This window comes from Lissotriton vulgaris, unplaced genomic scaffold (genome assembly GCF_964263255.1).
Source record: "Lissotriton vulgaris unplaced genomic scaffold, aLisVul1.2 SCAFFOLD_1749, whole genome shotgun sequence".
NCBI classification, from domain to species: domain Eukaryota; kingdom Metazoa; phylum Chordata; class Amphibia; order Caudata; family Salamandridae; genus Lissotriton; species Lissotriton vulgaris.
This window is the reverse complement of record NW_028247807.1, coordinates 278,521-305,430: the sequence shown is the minus strand read 5'-3', so window position 1 is coordinate 305,430 and position 26,910 is coordinate 278,521. Positions and strand designations below refer to the sequence as shown.

At 46.8% G+C, this 26,910-nt stretch overlaps 1 long non-coding RNA gene across 1 annotated transcript in view; it reads left to right on the top strand.

Annotated features, from left to right (window-relative positions):
• Nucleotides 1–21,865: 21,865 nt before the first annotated feature.
• LOC147665034 (uncharacterized) overlaps nt 21,866–26,910 on the top strand; it is a 52,451-nt gene continuing 47,406 nt past the window's right edge. The window contains exon 1 of the long non-coding RNA XR_015305059.1: nt 21,866–21,960. This is a non-coding gene — a long non-coding RNA (uncharacterized LOC147665034). The remainder of the gene's footprint in view (nt 21,961–26,910) is intronic.

Genomic DNA, 26,910 nt, shown 5'->3' with positions numbered 1-26,910 from the left:
CAAAACATAGCAAGGGGGGCTTTCCCAGGTTGCTGAGTTTTATCTTGTTGAAGAACTCGGAGTGTAATCTAAGAATCTAAAATAGTGGCTTCTGCTGTGTCATCTGCTGTAATGAGCTGCAGAGGAAGAGATTCTGAAATGTGGCTCTGATCGTGTTTAGGCCAGAGACGAGTTTCTGAAATATCGCTCTTGATCGTTTATGCCATTATAGGGGTATGAATGGATTATAGCCGTATAGGGGCATAAGGTCACAGTATTGATCGGGGTCTTAGATTAGAACACGGCACCCACTCCACGAATTTATGTCCATCAAATTACTAAAAACTAAAGCAATAAGATGCATGTGTAACATTGCCCCCCCCAAAATACATATTTGCATTTGAAATGGTGTATTTTGAAAATACATGAAAATATTGGTACTGTACGTCTTTAAGCATAGAAATCATTCAAAATTATAGCATATGTAATCAATGAACGATTTTGCGAAAAATTACACATGAAATATCTCTTAATACAGAAAAGAAAGGCGAGAGAATTTCATCACATATAAATGCATTTTGCTGTAACATGTGCTAGACGCTGATGTAAAGTTATTATGTCTCTAGATCTACCTAAAAATAGAAGTTCTGTTCTTATGAAGAGGTCTACTTTAAGCAAAGATTTTCGTGCCAGAAAAAAAAGTAAATATTTTGAAAAAATGTTCAATCCCCCCCAAAAAAATTCATGGTGAACGGGGGAATAGACTTTCAATGCTTTTCAGTAGTTTTTGTTGATCAAAACTGAAGGCCGAATTCAGAGTTCATGGGAACGCTGTGTGTCGGAATGTTTTTCAAAAATTATTGTTTCTGTTCCGGGGAGAACATCATATCAGACAGGCTCTCAAAAAATTGGTCTACAAAATCAGGTGACAGTTTGACCAAGTTCGATAACGCTGTAACTTGGCAGGTGTGAGAATGATTGCTATCATCAAAGTCTGGATCAGCAATACTCACAGAAGGTCGTACCTGGGTGATGTTGCTTTTATTTCTCGCTCCACTGTTACCACCTAGTCGTAGCACAGGAGTCTCAACGAATGCCGTCATCAGGATTGGTAGCCGCTGGGGACAACACAATGCGTGAGCCGTTACAGGACTTAGCAAAGTATCGATATCCATTGGTACTGCTGATGGAAGTGCAAGACAGGTGTCCAACACGCATTCATCTCCGCATAGCATACATTGAAGCACAGGTAAGATGCAGGTCTGCCATATAGGTCTGAATGAAAGGAACCAGGTCATGTTTAGATCTCTCAGCCTGGCCAATCCAAGGACTCTAGTTATTCTGTCCCGGTAGCGTATTGCTAGGATCGTTTCTTCCATTCCTGTCGGAGTCATGTCTGTATTTTGGCTTGCCATATCGGAGCAGGAGAGTCAAAAATAAAATGCCTGCTACAAGTCCCAAAATCAGGGGTATGCCGCCAAAGACTGAATGGACAAAATTGTGAATGATTCCCAGAATTGCTTTGAATGGTGTTAACAGTCCCATAAAAATGGTCTTAAATACGCCTGGGATGCCTATGGCACTCGACATGTTAAGAATTTGGCTAAGCATTTCTGTGAAATGCATAGGGCAATTTGTTGATAAAAGGTCATGTATCTCCGAAGCCGTCCTTGCAACTTGGAGATCATACGTCTCTTTTGATGACGTGATGGGCACTGTTGTCTGCAAAAGCACAGACTTCATTCTGCTTAAAGTATCAATTTGTATAGAAGAGACATTCAAACGAGGCCATATGGGAGTCTCGGAGTCTCCAGGGCCATTTGGAAACAATGCTTGCATACAGCATTTGACCATGGAAGTTACTTGTACGAGATATGCTTTCCCTGGCAAAAGGCCACAACAGCTGTGATCCGTTATTAGAATGTAACTCCAGTTCGAGAGTTGCTTAAAGAAAGGCTCTATCTGTGTTGCAGGTGTGACATGTTGGTGGCATGAAAGGTTGTTTGAATTTCCTTCACAAGCTCCGTGTAAATTAATACCTTGGCACAAAAGTATACCGCTTAGTGAATGTTTGCAGTTTTCACCACTAAGAAATACATTTTTGTTGCTGTCACTATAGCTTGTGTGTGTATATGGTAATTTCCATGCTGACTTAATGTACCCTTTACCCAAACGTTCATACTGGCCAGTCGGTATGTATTCAAGGCAATTTTTAAATCGGAAAGTTGTTATCGGAATTGTGATAATCCCGTGTATTATCCTTCCAATGACAGGACTTTCTGACATTGTCAATGGTAATCTCTCAAGTTTTTCGATGCTCAGGATTGTATAGTCTGCTCCTTTCTGTGTCAAACTGATTTGTTTATCAGTAAGGTTAAAGATGGAAAACAATGGCGTTGTGTTGATTAAACGCCAAGGCACATAGCCTGAACGAAGATTTTGCAGCATCCAGCCTAACTGTACAATAGAACGCAATTGTGACTGGCCATGCTGTAACATTAGCAAGTCTTTGTCTATTATATCTATGGCAGATGATACAATACTGTCCAGCGAATATATTCTGGAGGACAGAGTCATTAACCCATTGTCCACAACAGAAAGTGATTTTTCCAAATTAATACGATCAATTTCTGGTATTTTTTCAGCTGTTTCAATTTGTGTGACTTTATAAGCCTCGTTGTAAGCCGCACATATACTGGTCGCTATGAAACGTTTTTGACGCTGTTTGCGTGGTCCCAGAATGAAATCGCGCAAATCAGCATCATCTTTAAGTAAAGATAAGTGTTGCTTAATTTCAGCCAGTATGGATGATTCTAGCCATTCAAGGCACAGCTTCCCTACACTGTATGTTGTTACTATCCCTGGATGCTGTCTCTGGGAGTATCTAGAGTCTGGTCTGGTCATTGCTAACCCCTGTGTTTTATTCAGGAATCTATCTTGACAGTTATTCATGTCAATAGGCCAGATTAACCACTTTTTCCAATCAGGATGTGTTCTGTTTCAATGTAAAATTTGTGATACGTCTATTTCAATACATCTGTTCATAATTAGCCGAACCTTGTAAATAATCATGTTCTGTAAATCTTGCTGACAACACTAAATCTGACATCATATTATTTATACTTTCAAAATCCCAATCATCAGAGAATGTACTTGGTTTTACAAAGTCACTTAATGAAACCTTGAACTGGTGAGGATACTTCAAGATTTCAACCGGGCCATATACTTCATAGTCAGTCTTGTCCCATACTACCCCGCCGGGTGTTGGAATGGCTGTGACATTTACTGTTGATAGTTCTCTTTTCTTCATGTGGGATGATCTGTGTGGTTTCAGGACTAAGTTGATGTTCTGACTTGCTGTGTCCATTGAACTGTATTTTCCCTCAATGAATTTTCCCAAACAAAGTACCATGATGAGCCAAAGCAGGAGGAAAAATATACCTAGACCAAACCAAAACTCTAACCATGGAGAAATAAGGTAAATTTCCTTGAGTTGTGGAAAGAGTTCTGTTGCTTTTTCTTTAAAAGTCTTTGTTTCTGGAGCTACTTCAGGGTTGCTTTGATCTTCCGAAAAGGCATCGAAGTTGATGAAGTAGCCAGAGGCAGTTCTGTCAATTGTTGGAATTGTTTTCTCAATTTGTCTTTCGGTAGCACATTCTGATGCCACATCATTGTAGATTGGTGTTTCTTGACGAACTGATTCAATCTGTGTTTCAAGAGGCACGAGTTCCATGGCATTATTGCATAGTCCCTCTCTGTGCACTGCAGGTTTATCAAATGTGATTAGTCTTTCAGTTTGAACCTCTTGGATTGTTGCAAATTTGGGTATTCTGTTGTTTCTCGGGAGTCCACTGGGTCTACTGTTGATTATAGGCCACATGCTTGTGGTTTTACCAGGTCGATTGATACAACTCTGTTCTCCTTTTTACCAGCAAGAGGCGGTAGTACTACTGATCTTGTTCCGTTGATTGCCAAGACAGGTACTGCTTTTCTGTAAGAAGGCCCAAATTCCTTCTTCACCGCAATTTTCTCTCTGACTAGATCCCCAATCTTTGGAATCCAGACAGGTCTTGCTGGGGCTGGTGGTGCTCCGTCAGTGGTAGCTGGCCGTTGTTTTAACTTTATGTTGCTTAAGGATTTTCTTGTTTCATTCAAGTCCTGTAAAACAGCCAAACGGTCTTTGATGTCAAAGTCTTTATTCTTATCTTCTACCACTGATACCTGACTATCTAAGTCCTGAATGTGCATTCTAGTTCAGAACAATAGTTCGTATGGGATGAAACCTTTTAGAGAATTTCTTGGCAAATTGTTAAGACTAAGCTGGACACTTATTAAATGTTTGACCCACCCATCACCCGAACCTAATACCTTCGCTGTTATAGATTGCTTTATGTCCCGGTTTTTTCTTTCTACCACACTGTTCCCGTCGGGGTGTGACGGACAAGAATACCGCAACCCAACGCCCATACTGGCCATGGCCTCCTTATAAGCTCGAGGGCTGAAAGCAGGACCCTGGTCAGAATGGAACATGGCAATTGCGTATGTGCCGATAAAGACTCGCAGATCTTTTATAACCGTTCTGGCGTCAGCCGAGCGCTGGGGCCACATTTTTTAAGTGAGTATTAGTCTTAAATGATATACAATGGGACGCATTTCTCTTGTTTGATTATGCGTATAGATCGCCTTATGCTTTCTATAAGGGTTCCTGACACTACGCTTGCCGGTTCCCCACTGCGATCTCTGTTGCAGTCTTCACAATTCCGCTCATTCCCGGCCACCAGTACTCTGATTGCAATTCTCTCAGAGAGTCCCTGATTGTTTGGTGTCTCAGACCCAACCCCATATGTGCTTCCTGTAATAGGAATCTTCTCCGGTTCATGTTTGGAATTACCCTATCCCTAATCATGGGCGGAAAATCCGTTTCGCTCGCGGATTTTGCGGATTTTCGGGAAATTCGCAATCCGCGAGATTCGCGAATCTCCCGCAAAATCCACAAATCCGCGAGCAGCGGATTTTGCTCGCACTGCTCGCACTGTTCGCGTGAGTTCGCGGCTTCCCAGTACAACTTCGCGCCCCGCGAATAAGTGCTAAATTGCAGAAATACGATCTTAGCAAAACTGAAACTACTTACCAGGTTCAAAAGTTCAGGCTCATCATTAGTAGCCATTTCCTGTAGTGCTTCCTGAGGGGCCCCTCCAGAGTTCAGTTGCCAGTTGCAACTATTATGTGACCCTGCTCTGAACCTCAGAATAGTTACACATATGCCACAAAGGTCCTGAATTACAGCTAAGGGAGACAAGCAGGAGCCAGGCTGGAAGTTAAAATCCATTAATCAGCCCCTAATTCATTATTGTCAGTTGGGGCAGGGCAGGTGTTGTAACTAATTTTGCAACAATGAAAGCACTTAGCAAGTGCAAAAGATCACTAATCAGGGCGCACTAAGGAAGCAGGTGCCAGCTAAAAAAATATTCTGTGACACATTAATCAGCCCCAAATTAATTCAGGTCACTTGAGGCAGGGAAGGTGTGCTTTGCTTTGCCGAAAATAATGTACACTGGACAACCAGAGGGTGTGGTGATGAAACAGAGGGTGGCATGGGTGGGCCAGAGGGTGGCATGAGTAGTCAGAGAGTGGCAGTGGTGACAGAGAGTGGCAGTGATGAAGAAGAGTGTCCCAAACAGGCTGGACACGTAGAAACAACAAGTTCGCAAAACTTGCGACCCGACAGGTAAGTTCGCAAATTGCGAAATTGTAAAAACCCTCGCGAACTGGCAGAAACACGGGCGAACACAAAAAAAAAAAATCCGCAAATTCGCGGGAATTCGCGGATTTTGCGGATTGCGAGTTCGCAAATCCGCAAAATTCGCGAACGCGAGATTCGCAAAATTCGCCCATGCTTACCTATCCCCCACTCCAGGGATTCGAGCAAAAGGAACGGAGTTTGCATCAATTACGTATGCATAATTGAGTGGATAGTTCACGGGTAGTGCTGCACAGCTGCCCTTTGAGGACGTTTTTACTGCCAGCATGGTTTCCCCGTCTATGTATTTTTCTGAACGCTTTTTTGTGGCTACGGAAGCCGGTTTAGTTGCTTCCGCTGTGGCTGTATTAGCCAATGAATTCCCTGCAACGTGAACACCATCACGTCGATGACTCAGAGTGTGTATCACGTGAGTCTTTTGTAGTTCTTTCTGTAAAAGAACTACCTGTTTCCAAAGCATTTTATGCTTGATTGTGGCACCTGTGTCATCTTTGTAATCATTTTGAACCCAGCTCTGTAACTTGTTATTGTAAGAGTTGACGCAAAAATGCGAATCGCACACGATTAGTGTCGGGAATTCACGTTCTGCATTTTCCAGTGCCATCTTTAAAGATCTGATTTCAGCTCTCTGAGCCGAACAGTTTCTCACTGATTCAGTTTTTGTTATTTTCGGTCTGAATTTACCGCACAGCCATCGACCTTCAACAATCGCGCAGGCTGCATCGTAGGATTTTGTTCTCTATGTTGTAGTGCTGTACAAATCTGTCTGTATAGATTCTACAGGCGTACTGTCGATTGGCAGAGGATATTCTTCTTCATAAGTCAAATCATTCAGTTTTTCTAATTGCGGAGCAAAATAGTATTTCACGTCGTCCACAGCAAGAGAATTTTCCCACTGTATCCATTTCGGATCCAGTGACACTGTAGGCAGGTTTACTGGGCTGAATAGCGCCTCGAAGGCGGATTCCGCTGTGAGGACATTGATCCTTTTGCCATGTGCTAGTTCTCGTTCATTTGCTATTGCAGTTTGTACTGCTTTCACAGTATTTTCTGTGAGACTGAATGTTTTTTCTGCTTGTGTGTACAAGTGAGATTTGAAGCAATTGGTACCTTTTCTCCCTCATTAGAGGTCAGGTACGTGAATCCGCATCTTCCTGGGATGACTCGGATTACAAGGTTGCGTGTGTTATCACGTGTTTCTAATTTTGTTTTTGCTAACATGTCTGTTTGCAGTGATCTCAAAATTTCTGTGTGTTTTTGAGTCCAGTAAAGTGGTTTAAAATCAGGTTTAATTAGTTTGTAGAGAGGTTTAACCCTCTCCGCATAATTTAGAATATAAGTTCTTCCAAAATTCAGGAAGCCTAGAATCGATTGTAAGTTCTTCAGCGTTTTAGGTGCTTGGAGTACAGCGCATTTCTCTAAGAACTTGTCCGCTAGGCTCTTGCCTTCACTTGATAATTTGTATCCTAAAAATAATACTGTCAGATGGGCAATTCGAGACTTTTTAAAGTTGAATTTGTAACCCTCTGCTGCGAACCCAAGTATTATGGTGTTCACTCTTTTCAGTGAGTATCCAAGTCGTCGTCTGTGAGATAGATGTCATTGACATAAGATAATGCCTCATCATCATACATTTGTAGTAACTCTGTTACTCTGGCTGAGAATAGTGCTGGGCTGTTCTTAAATCCCTGTGGGAGCCTACAGAAATTTTTCTGAGACCCCATTACTGAAAAAGCGGTCAAGTATCTGCTTTCTGGTGCAATATTTTGACAAAAGAAACCATTAGATATGTCTAATGTCGTTTTATATTTTTTCCAAACTATGTTATTCATTAGTGCAGCACTATGTGAATTTTGTACTGCAAATGTTTTGCAACATGAGTTAAGGTGTCTGTAGTCCAAAACTAGATGATATGAATTGTCTGGTTTGGAGACAGGAAACAAAGGATTGTTCATTTGAGAGGTGCATGTTTCAATCGCCCCCTGATATTCAAGTTGATCTAAAATCTCCCTGACTTGTTTTTTAGCTTCTTGCTTAATGGGATACTGCCGTTGTGCAGTTGGTTGATTTTTTAACTGGATTTTGTGAGGAGGAGAGTCCTCATCCCATCCTACATGATTTTTATATAATGCTGGTGCCTGGGCCACTGCCCATTTCCTTGCATAAGTATATTTTTTGTGAATCGGAATGTGATTCGAGAAGGCAGGCATAATCATTTCTTCGCCACGAGGGCACTCCCTGACAATCTCCGGGGGCCAGTCTTTTTCAGCTAACAGGATGTCATAGCCTTTTGAGAGGTTATCCCAAAATTGACCCCTTATTTTCCTAGTCTTATCACCCTCTATATGCAGTGTTATTTCATATATCTTATGAGGTTCGCTAACTCTGGTGTCAGCAGTTTCTACTTGAATGTATTCATTCGTGTCCACTGTCTCCAGATGACTCATCAGGATCTTGCGAGCTATGCTGATTTCTGCTGCACTGTCTAGCATTGTCTGAGCCCACTCCCCATTTTTCAACTGTGTCCTCAGTATTCTCGGCATGTTCAATTACTCTAATACTGGCTACCTTCTTTCTTGGAAATTGTAACTTTTTACTTTGAGCAGGTTCCTTGTCTTTGGACTTGGTGTGCTCTCCTGGGTCTGACCGTCCTCTTCTTTCCGATTTCTGCGAAAAAGATCGCGAGGGACGTGTATCAATACTTTGATATCTATCAGGCTTCTTCAAATTATCCCTATTTCTAAGGTTATATCTTTTCTCAGAGGGCTCCCTCTGGGTAGACTGTTGTTCTCGAGTCGGAGTTCTTTCCCTCCGTTGAGGAGACCTTCCTCTGGACTGGAAAACTTTTTCCTTGGGAGTGGATTGTTTATTTCCATCCCAGCTCTTTTTAGGAGTATTCTGAATATTTGTAATAAATAATTTTTCAGGATTTTCGAGCAGTTGGGGTTTTACTGGTTTCCCACCCAAGCTGTCTCTACCTAGTTCTTCATAACATTTTTCTATGATTCTGGCAAGCTCAATTGGTTGATCTGTTATATCTGTTTCCTTCAATTTCTGGCGGATCGCCACAGATGCTGCTTCTCCTTTTATATTGGCTAGTAATATAGCCGAGACCTGTTTGAAGTCTTTTAGTAATTTCATACCAAGAGTTAAAGCAGGTTCTGGACCGTATTCATTCTGAATCTGTTTTAGCATAATCTGGTATTACCGCCATTGACGGAACACCATGTGTTTTCGTGTAAATGGAAGCAAAGACTGTACCCCAAGTGTCACAGTCCTCCACGTGTGGTGCGATCCCCATTGGAAGGCAGATGGTCAGAATTCTGTGTTTCTCAATAGGGGTAGTATTCGGAAATACTGCCTCTATTTGAGTAATTTTCTGCGCTAACCAGAAAGGAATTTGTTCCTGTTTTATGGGTGTTTTACCAAGACATGATTGTATGTTCTGTGGTGTAATTTTATTTGTGTTCCCCTGATGAGGGGTCAGCTGTGGAACATTAACAGCTGTTTGGACTGTTGCAGTCCGCATTACATATTGGACTAATTGTCTATGTATTTTATTTAATGTTTTTAGCTGTATTAACAGCTCTTCTTTCGACATTTTTGCAATGTCCGGATGTGGTGTGTAGCTGGCTAGAACCGGCCACGTTGCTCCTGGTCTACCTAGTGTACCGAGCCTGGTTATATGATCAATATGTTTTAGGGCGCCTTTAAACCAGAGCAGGTGCTCTTGGTATTTTAATGGGATTTCAATCTCCTCGAAAGGAGCGTACTTTTAAGGTGGATCCCCTATTTTTTAATAGGAACTCGTGTGTTGCGGTGTTTGACGCTGGAAATTTTATCCAAGAATAGAATACCTCTGTCTGCCGATATTCGTGTGCCTCTATCACGAAGACGACTGTGCCACCTTGTGTGGTCAGTCCATTTTCTATAAGTTTTGATGTTATAGTTTTTCTTATGTTGACCGGGATGATTATCGCACCCGGTTCAGTAGTCCCTGTACCATCGGGAATCTGCTGAATCGCATTTACTGTGGCATCAACGGTTCCGTTTTCAGTGTCTGACATTTTATTGTCAGGAAGGTTTTGCCGAGCAGGTCTCCAAGGAGACAAAGATTAGGTGCACAATATTTTGGAACACTGTATCCTTCAACGTTGAAAAAACCAGAGCTTTACATAGGAATCTCTTCCTACTAAGTTCGGGCGGATTTTAGCCTTTCACTCATTCCAGACGTCTATTGGAGTATTTACGGGAGAAAGGGTCTGTGTGAAAAATGCACGACTGAGTTACTCTAACGTCTTGCGTTAGTTTTATCGCCTTACCAAACGTTGGGCGCCATGTAGTGTAGTTCCTATTTTCCCTATAGGCCCTGCGCATTGGAATAACATAAACAGCAGTGTAGACGTAGAAGTGCGGTCTTCCAGGTCTCTACTAACTATGTTAAACTTAATTGGGTTTGTACCAACTAGCTCAGAGGTCACTGGAAACGTTCTTGACTGAATAGGACATGATCAGCTTCCCTGGCACAGACAAGAAGGGATTCAGTTTTCCAACAACCGCATAAACATGGCAACTTTGCTCCTTAGAATAAGAGTCAATCTCTAGAGTCGTGTGAAACAATAGACAGTTATTTTACTCAGTCAGTTGTGCAGATTACTTTCACCAAGATGCAGAGAATAGAGAGACGGGCGTTTTCAATAAAAGGTATTATTTATTGAACAGTCTTTCTTCTCATGCAAGAGAAATGAATTGCCACAATTGCAAGACTTGTTATTATAAAAAGTGCGTACAGTAAAAGGAGGATTGCGAAATAATACTGTAAAAGCATTGATATGGTTTCTTAGCCATACAATGGTTAAAATGAATAAAATATATACATTCATATATACATCAGGCTACAGGCTAACGTACTCAACTGGTGCTTCTAACTACGCCTACCCCAGTGTACCTGACCTAAGCCTAACACGTGGAAGGGAGTAAGTAAGTAGCTTTAAGTTAAGTTGGTTTTGCCAAGGTTTGCTTCAAGAATTCTCTCTAAGGGTTTAGTCAACACCATACCTCTGGAATAGAATGTTGGAGGTCTTGTATCTCCTTCCAGGACTCGATATCCCAGTTACTCGCAAGAGTAGGCTGGAAACGCCGGAGCTGAATTTTCTCGGCAAGAGAAAAGACAGCGTCTCTCTCAGCGGGTCGAGGAGGAGGAGGGGCAGCGTCCGTGGGCAGCTTGCATCTGCTGGGCTCTGCAAGGGACAGCTGTTCTGCTCCTTTGTTCACCACACCATCGCTATCGTCGATGTCGTTGAGGCAGCGTTTGCTTAAGGCAACGTTGGTAATATTTATACCTGAAAGGTACCTTGTTTGACATAAGTTTTTGGGCATAAGACGTCAATAAAGATGTCACTAGGAAGTGATCGTTTCTCAGTGTTCATTAGAGTTCTATTACTAATCAAAACATAGCAAGCGGGGCTTTCCCAGGTTGCTGAGTTTTATCTTGTTGAAGAACTCGAAGTGTAATCTAGGAATCTAAGATAGTGGCGTCTGCTGTGTCATCTACTGTAATGAGCTGCAGAGGAAGAGATTCTGAAATGTGGCTCTGATCGTGTTTAGGCCAGAGACGAGTTTCTGAAATATCGCTCTTGATCGTTTATGTCATTATAGGGGTATGAATGGATTATAGCCGTATAGGGGCATAAGGTCACAGTATTGATCGGGGTCCTAGATTAGAACACGACAGTAAGGGTGTTAAGCCTTTTTCGGTTAAAGATAAAAAGCAGCCCCAGGGACAAGCTTCGGAAACTGATGTTCAGCCCAAGTCCAAAAAACAAAATTGGCCTAAAAAACAACAGAAACAGGGAAAGCAAACACAACAACAACAAACACAGGTTTCTCGCCCTGCGTCTCCGTTACCTACACAGTCGGAACGTGTTTATGACTTGTGCGACCGCGCGACGATTAAGACACCTGATCGATTTCAGGCTTCTGACCAACGCTCTCCTCATTCCTTTCAGGACTCATCGGCTCCGACGACGGTGGTGGAGGGGGCGGCAGGGGTCGGGGTGGTCAGCAAGGACGTGACCAGCCCCGCCCGAGGAACGGTTCAGAAAAGCAGGAGGGCTCTACGCCTAGGAGACCACAGTTTGCAAAGAAGAAAGTCGCAGCCTTAACAGCGCATTGATATGCCCCAGATAGTGAGAACGCGGCTTCGGAATCTGACGTGGGCTCTGACCTTGCTGGACAGCGCGGCGGAGATTACTATAGTGAGAGAGGCGCTCCGTCCACTACTGAAGGTGACAGCGACTGATACTTATGTTGTCATTGAAACAGCTGACACTAGTGTTGCTCCCCCTGATAGACTTTTTGAAATTGTCCTGTTAATTGAAGGTGACATACAACGAACCATAAAAGGGGTATTTTGGGAAAATCTTTCGTCTACATATGACATTTTGCTTTCGGAGGCTGACTGGCCCCCACCTTTTGTGCTCGCAGCTCCGCGAGGGGAGGAGGTAATCCTCCCCAGTTTCGCGAACACGGTCTCGAAAGAGGATGCGCTGCGTTTTGCAGAAGAGTGGGCTCTAGCTCTGGCGCCGGCTGTGTACCGCAATCAGTGTGGGTGGGATAAATTGTCCCCACGCCACAAGATACCTTTACGGTCTCAGCCGCAGCCTCAACCTCAATATCCCATAAGACGTGAAGCGAAAGCTTCCGTCGCGGCAATCCTTGAACAATTGGAATATCAAGGTGTAATTGAAACATGTGTGTCACCAATGAATAACCCTCTTTTTACTGTAAACAAGCCTGACGGTTCGTATCGTTTGGTTTTGGATTACCGGCATTTGAACTCGCATTGCCGTAACTGTGCAGTACAGAATACTCACGGCTCTGCTCTTGTGAATAGTCTTGTGCGTAAGCGGTTTAAAACCACGCTTGACATTTCTAATGGTTTCTATGCCCACCAATTGGATGCTATGAGTTCCCAATTGACCAGTTTTACATGCGGCGGTGTCCAAAAACACTTTCGGTGTCCCCCTATGGGCTATAAGAATAGTCCTGGGGTCTTTTCCGCCCGCATAGTCTCTCTTTTGGAGAGGATCGACCCGGATGCTTGTTCGTATGTGGATGACATATATCTCACAGACGACAAACTTTGGGAGCATCTGTGTCGTGTAAACTGAATTATTTGTACCTTTGCAAACTTAGGGTACAAATTCAACTTTGCAAAATCGCACATTGCAGAGTACACAGTGTTGTTTCTGGGCTACAAGCTTAACAATGAAGGAAAGGGATTGGCTCCTCACTTCCTGGAGAAATGCGCACAATTGCGCGCTCCGACAACACTGAAGAAATTACAATCTTTACTGGGCTTTTTAAATTTCGGGAGAACTTACATTCCGGAATATGCCCAGCGTATCAAGCCATTGTGTACTTTGATACAACCATCTTTTTCCAAATCATGCTGGCTGCCTGAGCACTCGGCTATACTGCAGTCTTTGCAGGCTGATCTGCTCGCTTCTAAATTCTTACTGACTCGTGATAATCAGACCAACCTGGTGATAATAATTATCCCTGGGACGGTAGGTTTCACGTACCTGACTTTTAATGAAGGAGACACAGCACCTATTGCTTACAAGTCACACTTGTACACTTCAGCTGAATTGCGCTTTTCCACTGTGGAGAAAGTTTTGACGGCTGTGCAGATGGCTATTCTTAAGGAACGAGCCCTGTCACAGGGAAAACGCATGTTGGTTGTTACCCCGTGTCCTGCCTTGGAGGCGGTCACAAAAGCCAGTGTACCTAATTCTAAAGCTTTGCACCCTCGGTGGATTCAATGGACTGCGTCCTTGTCATCTCAGGATGTCACGTTTATTTTTGACGCCACATTAAGGTCGCAGGAGTACTTACAGTATGAATTCGTTCATCCTGCTCCTTTAGCAATGCGACCCCGGGAGGATTTCCATTGCATCATTTACACCGATGGTTCGGCGCAGGTTGCGCATGGCTCTAAACACGCCTACGTTTCCGCATTGTGGTCGGTGCCATGGTGAACGATCAGTTCAAGTCCAGTGTCATGCACACGCAGACACTCGGAGACTGAACTGCACAATTGGCAGAGCTTCGTGCTTTGATGCTTGCATTGGTGTACGCAGATCCTAGGGTGACTACTCCTATCTTAAGTGATTCTTACTACTGTGTCCAGTCTTACAATGAGAACTTGACCTACTGGATTCAGAATGAATTTCGTGATTCCATGGGTAGCACAATAAAACATAAAATGATCTGGGTCCGGGTGGCTGAGCTTAAAGAGCAGTTGCCACTTGTGTTTGTGATTCATACTCTCGGCCATCAGCGCGTAGGAGTCTACGCTGTCGGTAATTTGCTTGCTGATGAAGCAGCGAAATCAGCAGTATCTAAATATTTAGTTGCAGCAGTTACATGGTCCAAAAGTAAAATAGATGATGACATCTTGGCGGCTGTTGCTGCCACTGAGAAGGGAGGTAAATATCCTGCGGGGTTCCCTCCAAAGTACACATGCCAATTAAGTCCCGATAAGGTTCCTTATGTGAAAATTCCTGATGTTGGCAAACGTTTGGTTCCCAACTCGGATCGCAGAGCTACTCTGATTACAGCGGCTCATGAAGGTGTAGCGTCTGTGCATGCGGGCGTCTCAGCCACTGTAACTCAGCTACAACAGAGGTTCTGGTGGCGGGGACTGTACAAACAGATGCGTGATTATGTCCTTCAATGTGACATTTGCCAGCAGATCAAGCCTTCGACTGCTGCGCGTCCGCCACAGACACAGTTGTACATTTCTAATAAACCACTAGGATGTGTTTATTTAGATCACTGAGGTCCTTTTTCTTCTGATACTGCATATAAGTACATCTTAGTAGCAGTTGATTCATGCACACGCTTTATGTGGGTATGGCCCCATTGCAGCGCCGATTCACGGACTGTCGTAAGAGATTTGCGTGTCTTTGTACGGATTTTTGCCTGTGGTACCTTCCATTCGGATCAGGGTCCGACTTTCGCCTCTAAGGTGTATAAGGATGCTATGGTTTCGTTGGGGGTCCAAGTCAAGTTTTCGTCTCCGTACAGACCTGAGGGTAACAGTGTAGTGGAACGAATGAACCGTGACTTAAAGCAATCTTTGACAGCTCGAGTTATAGGCACTGGCAGAAACTGGCTGGCCCACCTCAATGGCGTGCAGCGTGCTCTTAATAATCTCCCTAGAAGGTCTCTGGGTGGGCGGACCCCATACGAAATGCTCTTTGGTATCAAGATGTATGTCCCTGACCTCGATGGTCTAGACTGCGTGGCTCAAGCCACGGCCTTTGACGTAGATGAACATTGCAATGTTTTACAGGATGTACAAAAGACCAGAGACAGTCTTGCTAAGGAACATTTGCCCTCCACATCGGATGATGCGTTGCAGATCCCGGTAGTTGGCAGGCTACCCAAAGTTGGAGAACTATTTTGAGAGAAGATCGATAACAAGAAAGAATTTGGTCCTTCCTATCGAGCACCAGTCCCCGTTCTTGGAGTGAAGGGCACAAGAACAGTCATTTTACCACCACTTCCAGGTCGTAAGGAAAACAGGTTTATCTCAATTGACAATGTCAAGATACACAGGGTGGCCAATTCTTCATAGCATACCACCGGCAGTCTCCTGTCCTTCGATTGTGAGAAATTCTGTTTTGGCCATTACTGCAGCTGCTGAGCCAGAAGTGGCCCTAGAGATGTCTGTCATTTCCAATCCTTTAATGAACACTTTCCCAGTTAATAACATTGATGACCTCAATTACACCTATCCTGCTGATTTATCGATGCCTGACTTACAAACACGTTTGGCCACAGACTCAAGATTCTCATTTGACTCTGCTTCAGTGACTTCGACAAAACCCTCACGTTGTGCAATTTATGCCTCTTTATTCAAGAAACATTTTTTGGTTCCCCCTTGAACATATATTTGGCTAGTGCTTTTTTCAGTTTACCTTTTTATGTCATTAGGTTTTGTGTTTTATTTTTTCCGAATCATGGATAGACACTATGTCGAGGAGAGAACAGGCATTCGACATCTTAATGGAACTTTGGCCCCCTTATCATCTTCACATTCTGCACACAGACTGAAAAGAGACTTGAACTTTGTTAACATCACAGCATGGCCGGTTCTTGATGGGATTGTGTGGGATGCAGTTAAATTTCAAATTCATGGCCCAACTGAAGTGGTTAATGTCCCAAATGTATTAAGAGTAAACATGGGGGATGTGGTTAAACAAAACATACGTTCTGATGATTGGAATGTTCAGGCCGTAGAGTCATTATTTACTAAAATATTATGCTGCCTTTGATGCTGGAGATTTATATTTAGAATCTGCTAATTATGGTGACTTATTTTGCTTTTCAACATTATGGTAATCATTTCCTGCATAAAACAAGTTCCAGAAGGAGTACTGTAAATTACACACAGTGGGAACATTGCCCAGCACCATTACAAGGCAGCTCCAGTACATTTTTAAAGAAGTACACTTACTTTACAGACTTTGATCAATCAAGTCCTGAGTCCTTTTATTTTAAGATGGCACAGAAGCCCAAGTCCAAAGTTAGACTTACCAATACTAAATTGTTGTATTCGAAGTCCTTTATAGACAAATTAGATGTAGACGGCTATGAGCTATGGAAGGAAACCATAGACCTTAAATCGGTTTGGGGTTCTAAAAATTGGCAGGTACAAGGCACTGAGGCTTTGCACCGTGCATGTCTCATCCCGAATCACATGTTGTTTTTGAATTCTACTATTTCTCAGACAACGTGCTTTGGATTGGCTACTTCAAAAAAGTTAAATACCCCTGCTGTCCCTGATTTGGAAGAATACCCTGGGTGGGATAATTACACAAAGTTTTCCATTAGAGAATTGCAGACATTACTAGGTAATGCATCCCTTAATGTGTCCAGTTTTGATCCAAAGGGTTGGCTGCTGTGGCACAGAAGCTCTGACTCTTGCCAGCATCGCTTTCTGGGTTTAACTGAAGGTTTTACACGAATCAGGCCTGATCCACGTTTTGATCCTGACCACACTGTTACAACATACTCAGTTGGTAAATTATGTCAAAATTGGTTACAACATTCTACATTAGCTGCTGTTAAATTACATCTATCTAAGCTGACTGATGAGGTGGATATTAATGATTTCATTAAAGGCCCGGCAAGTGGTAGATCTAAACGTTGTATTTATGCTGCTTACAATGAAATCTGGAAGCTATCACAGATTGAGGCTGCTAAGCACCTGAGAGCAATTGATCAAGCAAATTTAGAAAAGGTGCTTGCAGTTGTCGATAACAGTATTAACATGCTTTCTTCCCGCATATACACGTTGAATAACATTGTTTCTTCTGTAGTTGATATTGTAAATGATGAGGTGTCTGTTTTATACCATGCCAAAATCAACTTCCTTCTGTAATGCAGTTTGCATGGACTCTACAGACTCTCAAATCTGACCGTGTGCCCTGGAATTACATGAACGTTTCCTCCCTCTTTGCCCCATTTAATTTGACTGACAAACAGCGCATGCTTTCAATGCGAGATGCATCATTTTCCATGTTACACATTGAGAGGTTGGAATCTTTACCGTTCTCTGTTGCTGAGGCCGCTGATGCAACGTGGCTTATCCACGGATTAATTACATTACCATTCGCGTTGTACAAATTCACTAGTTGTATGCGACATGTTGCGATAGGACGATATGAACCGTTAGGAGGTACCTTCCTCCATGAAGCATGGTCTCTTCCCTTCACATATAGGTGCCTGAAAGACAGCAGAGAAGTTTATCTGAATGGTGAAGAATGCACAGAGTCCCCTGACCATTCATTAATATGCAGACACATTCAATTGCATGGTTCCTGCAACCAGGAACAGCCTAACCTGGCCTGTGTTTTGAAAGGGACTCTTGTACCCGCAATAGTTCCCACGTTTACACTTTTGGCAAATGGTAGTTATTTGCTGTTGAATAAGGAGGAGTGTTGTGGTCTTATTGTCGGTATCGCTTATGTGGTAACTGTATCTGAACGTGTTGTGTGCTTCAAAAATGTAATGTATCCCCCCACGCATGGGAATTCAGATGTTTCCATCTGGCCGCGCATCCCAACCTTGAAAGCGGAGTATAATGGTATGGCTAGAATAAGAGCCCTTTTGTCGCAGAAAGAGGTGGCCCTGAGTTCGGCCCGAGAAACATTCGTCCTTTACATAGCTAACACACGCACAGAAGTGCAAGCGCTTTTAAATACTGATTTACCGTTACATTTCAGCGAGTTGGTTCATCAAATCATTAATGCCTCCTCCACTTCCGGCCTGGCTCACTTTTTTAAATTGGTTAGCAGCGGTCTCGTGACTTCATTTGAAAAAATATTTGGGGTCATCCCTGCTTTCTTTCATTCTATTTTTTCAAGTTTATTCGGAGGATTCCCTGTCTTGCTGGCTTTAGCTGCAGGCGTATTGGTGATATTTTGTTTTATTTCAAATGGATGGCCATCCTGCATTAGGAGCAGAAGAGCCCCTCCTGTCACTGTTGTGCAACCGGATGCTTGATTACTATGGCACCCTGCTGCTTGCGACTTTAAGCACGGCGTTTGGATTATCGTTTCGATTTTCCTATTTCACATGTGTCCAGCCTGTGTTTCATTGCCTGAGCTGCGATTTCCACTGGGCCCTTGATTTGTGTCTCTGCTTGATGGTTTCACATGACGTCGATTTTAATCATCTGATGAGCCCCGTAGTTGCTCACGAGTTGGTTTGTTCTGGCGAAAGGATTATGGCCTTGGCAGCGATGCATGGACTAATGGGTCATTGGGATGTAATCGCGGCAGCGCATGAGTTCTTGGCAAGGAGCTTTCTCGAGAACCCACTGAGTTGTCCTCTGATGTTAATAGAGGATCCGGTGACAGAAGAGCAGTATGTTCCTTCCCACTACTTAACTGGATGGCTGAACTGTTTTCGGATAATGACAGTGATTTCATATTGGAGGCTGTGGCTGCATATTTTGCATATTCAGTTCTATCATGAGATGCCATGGAGTTTTTACTTATTTCGGCACGTGCATTTTTATATTTTTGGACAGTGCCTTTTTTCATGTGTGAAAATTTTTTATATTCCTCCCAGACCTATTGACTTATATTTTCAAAGGTTGGAATAGTTACGCTTGGCCACTATAGGCCTTCATATATACGTTTGGATAATACATTAGGGGCCAGATGTAGGACGGTCGGTAACGGCGGAAAATCGGTATTTTCGGCCGTTACCGACCGGTATTCAAGAATTGGCATGTTTCGGAATCCTTAAGACTCTCAGGAAGGTTTTGGAGCTCCTTCCCATCAGAGCCCGCCGAACACTAGTGCATGCTTTAGTCACGTCCAAGATGGACTATGGCAACCTTCTCTATCTAGGAATCCCCGAGAAGAATCTGAGCCGCTTACAGGTCTTGCAAAATGCCGCGGCCCGGCTAGTTCTCAGACTACCTAGAAGATCAGCCTCCAAAGCCGCGCTCCAGGCCTTGCACTGGCTTCCGGTCAGGAGCAGGGTAGAATTCAAAGCCCTCTGCACCTGTCATCGGATTATTAATGGCAGGGCACCCCTTCCTCTTCAGGGTCTCCTGACACAATACGAGCCATCCCGCGCGCTAAGATCCTCTGGCTCAGGGCGCCTAACTATTCCAAAGGTGTCCAGAGCAAGGATGGGTGGCAGATCCTTCAGGTACCTCGCCGCATCCTGCTGGAATAAACTTCCAGTAGCGTTGCGTCTGGAACCATCAGAGTCTATCTTCAGAGCCAAGCTGAAAACATATCTCTATACCAGATAGCGGGCCCTCCCCTCAGAACTCCCTCTGAACACGCTCACATCTCAGCGCGGGGACACGCCGTTGTGCGTCACCATTGCGCTCTACAAGACCCACTATTATTATTATTATTATTAGGAGCACAATTTTACAGAATCAGTAAATTTACCGAATCGGTAAATTTACCGATTCTGTAAAATACCGAATCAGTATTTTTACCGATTCGGTAAATCTCAGATGTAGGTGGGACTCTTCTGAGTCCCAAAGGCCCTACAAAATCGGTATTTTACCACACAATCCTATTGTGTGGTAAAATACCGAATTCAGGTGTGCATGCACATGTGTGCATACACACCTAGCCATGTGACAGACAGACATGCCCTTAGGGCATGTCTGTGTGCCACATGGCACACATGCCTATTTGTGGGGTGCCAGAGGGTGTCAAAGTGACACCCCCTGCACCCTTGCAAAATTCGGTATTTACCGATTCTGTAAATACAGAATCGGTATTTCCCATTGATTCCTATGGGCTTCAAAGCCCATAGGAATCAATGGGAAATACCGATTCTGTATTTACAGAATCGGTAAATACTGAATGTTACAGATTCGGTATTTTCACATATGGAAATACCTACATATCCCCCCTTAGATTTACCGATTTTTAATTACCGAATCAGTAAAATTCGGTAATTAAAAAACGGTAAATCTATTTTACCTACATCTGGCCCTAGATCATTATTATTGAACTCTGTTTTCAGGTTAATTCCCCGTCCTGGTTCTGAGTATACATGTTTTCTGACAGTGCTCTGATCATTGGGGGGGTGTCATATAGGTACTTCTTTTCTACATACTGTGTTAAGTTAGCATGAGTTTATTAAATGTTTGCACGCCGTTTTCATTCTTGCTTCACTTTGGCACACAACACATAATTGTTGTTTTAGCTTTCAACCTAGAAGAGCTTTGTGATTTATTAGAGAAATAATATGTTATTGCTTTGATATCAGTTTTGTTCTACACTCTGTCTGTACAGCGAGTGCTGAAGGCTACACAGATAACTTAACCCAGTGTCGTTGTAAGGTCTGATCTTTGCACCCCTATAGACATAACACACATGCTGCTGCCAAAATCTGGCTCTAGGCGAGTTTTATATTGTTGTGCTAAACGCACAAAGACACACTTGATATGCTTCGCATGCAGAGAGCTGGTGGAAGGTGATGTGATCGTCCTGCCACTGAGATTTTGAGGTATGGGCCCGCCCTGCTAAAACCCAAATGAGACCTTCTTAGTTATAAAATACTATGCTAAATATTGAGGTTGTGAATTAGACATTGTTAATTTCTATTCATTCCAGCATCTTAGTATGCTGTCTCCATTCGCCTTTTATGGACTAATAACTATGCTGATAACTTTGTTGCTTATAATACGTTTGCTAGTATTATACAAGATACTGCGTTTGAGAACCTTGTATTAGTTAATAAATATTTCAAACATGCACGTGTCCTCTTTTACTCCACGTTCTGGTTTGTGATGATTATATAACGAAAGAGTGTTCATGTGTTCCACGATTCCTGAGGTACTCTAAGTTCATGTTCTGGTCTGTCTAAGCATTGGGAGTTTGTTATGACCAATGAGAGACTGTAGCTAGCTCGGTAAGGGGATTTTGGGTACTGAGGTGAGTTTTGGGCCATCCTAATTCACCGAGGTTCCAGGTCTCTATGCACAGTTCTGTAGGAGAATGGAATTCCCGCTACAGAACAGAGCTGGCTCTGTCAGAGGCCCCGGGAAGGCTGGGGCCTTTGGCCAGGGCCCACTTTGCCCATGCCAAACGTCTCTGCCAGCAGGAGTGTTACCAGCCCTGACTCTCAAGCTTTGCCCATGTCAAAGGTCTCTGCCAGCAGGAGTGTTACCAGCCTTGACTCTCAAGCTTTGCCCACGTCAAAGGTCTCTGCCAGCAGGAGTGTTACCAGCCCTGACTCTCAAGCTTTGCCCATGTCAAAGGTCTCTGCCAGCAGGAGTGTTACCAGCTCTGACTCTCAAGCTTTGCTCATGCTGTGGGGTGTGTGTCTTACAATGGAACTGTGCCCACGAGGACACATCCTGCTGCGCTCTGCTGTGCGCTGGAAATGCTGGCACCGGCTCCAGGACGTCAAACACCGGGACAGGTGAGGACAGGGGGCGGTGACTCTTAATGGGAGGCAGAGTGGGTGGAAGAAACAGGTCCATCCCACGCCCCCCATTGGCCAGCGTTGCCAAACAAACAGGCAGAGGCCTATAAATATGGTGGCCCCCACCACTTGGAATTCAGAGCATACATCGGATATCAAGATGAAGAGCACTAGCTGTTACCTGCTCGCCCTGGCCCTTGTGCTGGGCCCCGTGCTCCAGATGTGTGCTGTTCGTGAGTACAGACTCTGTGTGGCTTCTCTACACACTGCCCAGGGGCGGCTCCTCTGCTATGGTGGAGGAGTGTCCCCTACTGCAGATGCGGGCGAGGGTGCGAGCTTCCATGGAAGGGGGCTGTGTGCAGCTGCAGCACATGAGGGAGAGGGTGCGATCTTCCTTGGGAGGGAGCTGTGTTCAGCTGCAGCACATGAAGGAGAGGGTGCAAGCTTCCTTTGAAGAAGAGAGAGCTGTGTGCAGCTGCAACACATGAGGGAGAGGGTGCAAGCTTCCATGGGAGGGGGCTGTGTGCAGCTGCAGCACATGAGGGAGAGGGTACGAGCTTCCATGGGAGGGAGCTGTGTTCAGCCACAGCACATGAGGGAGAGGGTGCGAGCTTCCTTGGGAGGGAGCTGTGTGCAGCTTCCGCACACAAGGGAGAGGGTGCAAGCTTCCTTAGGAGTGGCTGTGTGCAGCTTCAGCACATGAGGGAGAGGGAGCGAGCTTCCTTGGGAGGGAGCTGTGTGCAGCTTCAGCACATGAGGGAGAGGGTGCGAGCTTCCTTGGGAGGGAGCTGTGTGCAGCTTCAGCACATGAGGGAGAGGGTGCGAGCTTCCTTGGGACGGAGCTGTGTGCAGCTTCAGCACATGAGGGAGAGGGTGTGAGGTTCCTTGGGAATGAGCTGTGTGCAGCTTCAGCACATGAGGGACAGGGTGCGAGCTTCCTTGGGAGGGAGCTGTGTGCAGCTTGAGCTGTGTGCAGCTTCAGCACATGAGGGAGAGGGTGCGAGCTTCCTTGGGAAGGAGCTGTGTGCAGCTTCAGCACATGAGGGACAGGGTGTGAGCTTCCTTGGGAAGGAGCTGTGTGCAGCTTCAGCACATGAGGGAGAGGGTGCGAGCTTCCTTGGGAGGGAGCTGTGTGCAGCTTCAGCACATGAGGGACAGGGTGCGAGCTTCCTTGGGAGGGAGCTGTGTGCAGCTTGAGCTGCGTGCAGCCGCAGCACATGAGGGAGAAGGTGCGAGCTTCCTTGGGAGGGAGCTGTGTGCAGCTTCAGCACATGAGGGAGAGGGTGCAAGCTTCCTTGGGAGGGAGCTGTGTGCAGCTTCAGCACATGAGGGAGAGGGTGCGAGGTTCCTTGGGAGGGAGCTGTATGCAGCTTCAGCACATGAGGGAGAGGGTGCGACGTTCCTTGGGAAGGAGCTGTGTGCAGCTTCAGCACATGAGGGAGAGGGTGCGAGCTTCCTTGGGAGGGAGCTGTGTGCAGCTTCAGCACATGAGGGAGAGGGTGCGAGGTTCCTTGGGAAGGAGCTGTGTGCAGCTTCAGCACATGAGGGAGAGGGTGCGAGCTTCAGTGGCAGGGAGCTGTGTGCAGCCGCAGCAGATGAGGGAGAGGGTGCGAGCTTCAGTGGCAGGGAGCTGTGTGCAGCCGCAGCACATGAGGGAGAGGGTGCAAGCTCCCTTGGCAGGGAGCTGTGTGCAGCTTCAGCAGATGAGGGAGAGGGTGCGAGCTTCCTTCGGAGGGGGCTGTGTGCAGCTGCAGCACATGAGGGAGAGGGTGCGAGGTTCCTTGGGAGGGAGCTGTGTGCAGCTGCAGCACATGAGGGAGAGGGTGCGAGCTTCAGTGGCAGGGAGCTGTGTGCAGCCACAGCAGATGAGGGAGAGGGTGCAATCTTCCTTGGGAGGGAGCTGTGTGCAGCTTCAGCACATGAGGGAGAGGGTGCGAGCTTCCTTGGGAGGGAGCTGTGTGCAGCTTCAGCACATGAGGGAGAGGGTGCGAGGTTCCTTGGGAAGGAGCTGTGTGCAGCTTCAGCACATGAGGCAGAGGGTGCGAGCTTCAGTGGCAGGGAGCTGTGTGCAGCCGCAGCAGATGAGGGAGAGGGTGCGAGCTTCAGTGGCAGGGAGCTGTGTGCAGCCGCAGCACATGAGGGAGAGGGTGCGAGCTCCCTTGGCAGGGAGCTGTGTGCAGCTTCAGCAGATGAGGGAGAGGGTGCGAGCTTCCTTCGGAGGGGGCTGTATGCAGCTGCAGCACATGAGGGAGAGGGTGCAAGGTTCCTTGGGAGGGAGCTGTGTGCAGCTGCAGCACATGAGGGAGAGGGTGCAAGCTTCAGTGGCAGGGAGCTGTGTGCAGCCGCAGCAGATGAGGGAGAGGGTGCGATCTTCCTTGGGAGGGAGCTGTGTGCAGCTGCAGCAGATGAGGGAGAGGGTGCGAGCTTCCTTGGGAGGGAGCTGTGTGCAGCTGCAGCAGATGAGGGAGAGGGTGCGAGCTTCCTTGGGAGGGAGCTGTGTGCAGCCACAGCACATGAGGGAGAGGGTGCGAGCTTCAGTGGCAGGGAGCTGTGTACAGCTGCAGCACACGAGGGAGAGGGTGCGAGCTCCCTTGGAAGGGAGCTGTGTGCAGCTGCAGCACATGAGGGAGAGGGTGCGAGGTTCCTTGGGAGGGAGCTGTGTGCAGCTTCAGCACATGAGGGACAGGGTGCGAGCTTCCTTGGGAGGGAGCTGCGTGCAGCCGCAGCACATGAGGGAGAAGGTGCGAGTTTCCTTGGGATGGAGCTGTGTGCAGCTTCAGCACATGAGGGAGAGGGTGCGAGCTTCCTTGGGACGGAGCTGTGTGCAGCTTCAGCACATGAGGGAGAGGGTGCGAGGTTCCTTGGGAGTGAGCTGTGTGCAGCTTCAGCACATGAGGGAGAGGGTGCGAGGTTCCTTGGGAAGGAGCTGTGTGCAGCTTCAGCACATGAGGGACAGGGTGCGAGCTTCCTTGGGAAGGAGCTGTGTGCAGCTTCAGCACATGAGGGAGAGGGTGCGAGCTTCCTTGGGACGGAGCTGTGTGCAGCTTCAGCACATGAGGGAGAGGGTGTGAGGTTCCTTGGGAATGAGCTGTGTGCAGCTTCAGCACATGAGGGACAGGGTGCGAGCTTCCTTGGGAGGGAGCTGTGTGCAGCTTGAGCTGTGTGCAGCTTCAGCACATGAGGGAGAGGGTGCGAGCTTCCTTGGGAAGGAGCTGTGTGCAGCTTCAGCACATGAGGGACAGGGTGTGAGCTTCCTTGGGAAGGAGCTGTGTGCAGCTTCAGCACATGAGGGAGAGGGTGCGAGCTTCCTTGGGAGGGAGCTGTGTGCAGCTTCAGCACATGAGGGACAGGGTGCGAGCTTCCTTGGGAGGGAGCTGTGTGCAGCTTGAGCTGCGTGCAGCCGCAGCACATGAGGGAGAAGGTGCGAGCTTCCTTGGGAGGGAGCTGTGTGCAGCTTCAGCACATGAGGGAGAGGGTGCAAGCTTCCTTGGGAGGGAGCTGTGTGCAGCTTCAGCACATGAGGGAGAGGGTGCGAGGTTCCTTGGGAGGGAGCTGTATGCAGCTTCAGCACATGAGGGAGAGGGTGCGACGTTCCTTGGGAAGGAGCTGTGTGCAGCTTCAGCACATGAGGGAGAGGGTGCGAGCTTCCTTGGGAGGGAGCTGTGTGCAGCTTCAGCACATGAGGGAGAGGGTGCGAGGTTCCTTGGGAAGGAGCTGTGTGCAGCTTCAGCACATGAGGGAGAGGGTGCGAGCTTCAGTGGCAGGGAGCTGTGTGCAGCCGCAGCAGATGAGGGAGAGGGTGCGAGCTTCAGTGGCAGGGAGCTGTGTGCAGCCGCAGCACATGAGGGAGAGGGTGCAAGCTCCCTTGGCAGGGAGCTGTGTGCAGCTTCAGCAGATGAGGGAGAGGGTGCGAGCTTCCTTCGGAGGGGGCTGTGTGCAGCTGCAGCACATGAGGGAGAGGGTGCGAGGTTCCTTGGGAGGGAGCTGTGTGCAGCTGCAGCACATGAGGGAGAGGGTGCGAGCTTCAGTGGCAGGGAGCTGTGTGCAGCCACAGCAGATGAGGGAGAGGGTGCAATCTTCCTTGGGAGGGAGCTGTGTGCAGCTTCAGCACATGAGGGAGAGGGTGCGAGCTTCCTTGGGAGGGAGCTGTGTGCAGCTTCAGCACATGAGGGAGAGGGTGCGAGGTTCCTTGGGAAGGAGCTGTGTGCAGCTTCAGCACATGAGGCAGAGGGTGCGAGCTTCAGTGGCAGGGAGCTGTGTGCAGCCGCAGCAGATGAGGGAGAGGGTGCGAGCTTCAGTGGCAGGGAGCTGTGTGCAGCCGCAGCACATGAGGGAGAGGGTGCGAGCTCCCTTGGCAGGGAGCTGTGTGCAGCTTCAGCAGATGAGGGAGAGGGTGCGAGCTTCCTTCGGAGGGGGCTGTATGCAGCTGCAGCACATGAGGGAGAGGGTGCAAGGTTCCTTGGGAGGGAGCTGTGTGCAGCTGCAGCACATGAGGGAGAGGGTGCAAGCTTCAGTGGCAGGGAGCTGTGTGCAGCCGCAGCAGATGAGGGAGAGGGTGCGATCTTCCTTGGGAGGGAGCTGTGTGCAGCTGCAGCAGATGAGGGAGAGGGTGCGAGCTTCCTTGGGAGGGAGCTGTGTGCAGCTGCAGCAGATGAGGGAGAGGGTGCGAGCTTCCTTGGGAGGGAGCTGTGTGCAGCCACAGCACATGAGGGAGAGGGTGCGAGCTTCAGTGGCAGGGAGCTGTGTACAGCTGCAGCACACGAGGGAGAGGGTGCGAGCTCCCTTGGAAGGGAGCTGTGTGCAGCTGCAGCACATGAGGGAGAGGGTGCGAGGTTCCTTTGGAGGGAGCTGTGTGCAGCTTCAGCACATGAGGGACAGGGTGCGAGCTTCCTTGGGAGGGAGCTGCGTGCAGCCGCAGCACATGAGGGAGAAGGTGCGAGTTTCCTTGGGATGGAGCTGTGTGCAGCTTCAGCACATGAGGGAGAGGGTGCGAGCTTCCTTGGGACGGAGCTGTGTGCAGCTTCAGCACATGAGGGAGAGGGTGCGAGGTTCCTTGGGAGTGAGCTGTGTGCAGCTTCAGCACATGAGGGAGAGGGTGCGAGGTTCCTTGGGAAGGAGCTGTGTGCAGCTTCAGCACATGAGGGACAGGGTGCGAGCTTCCTTGGGAAGGAGCTGTGTGCAGC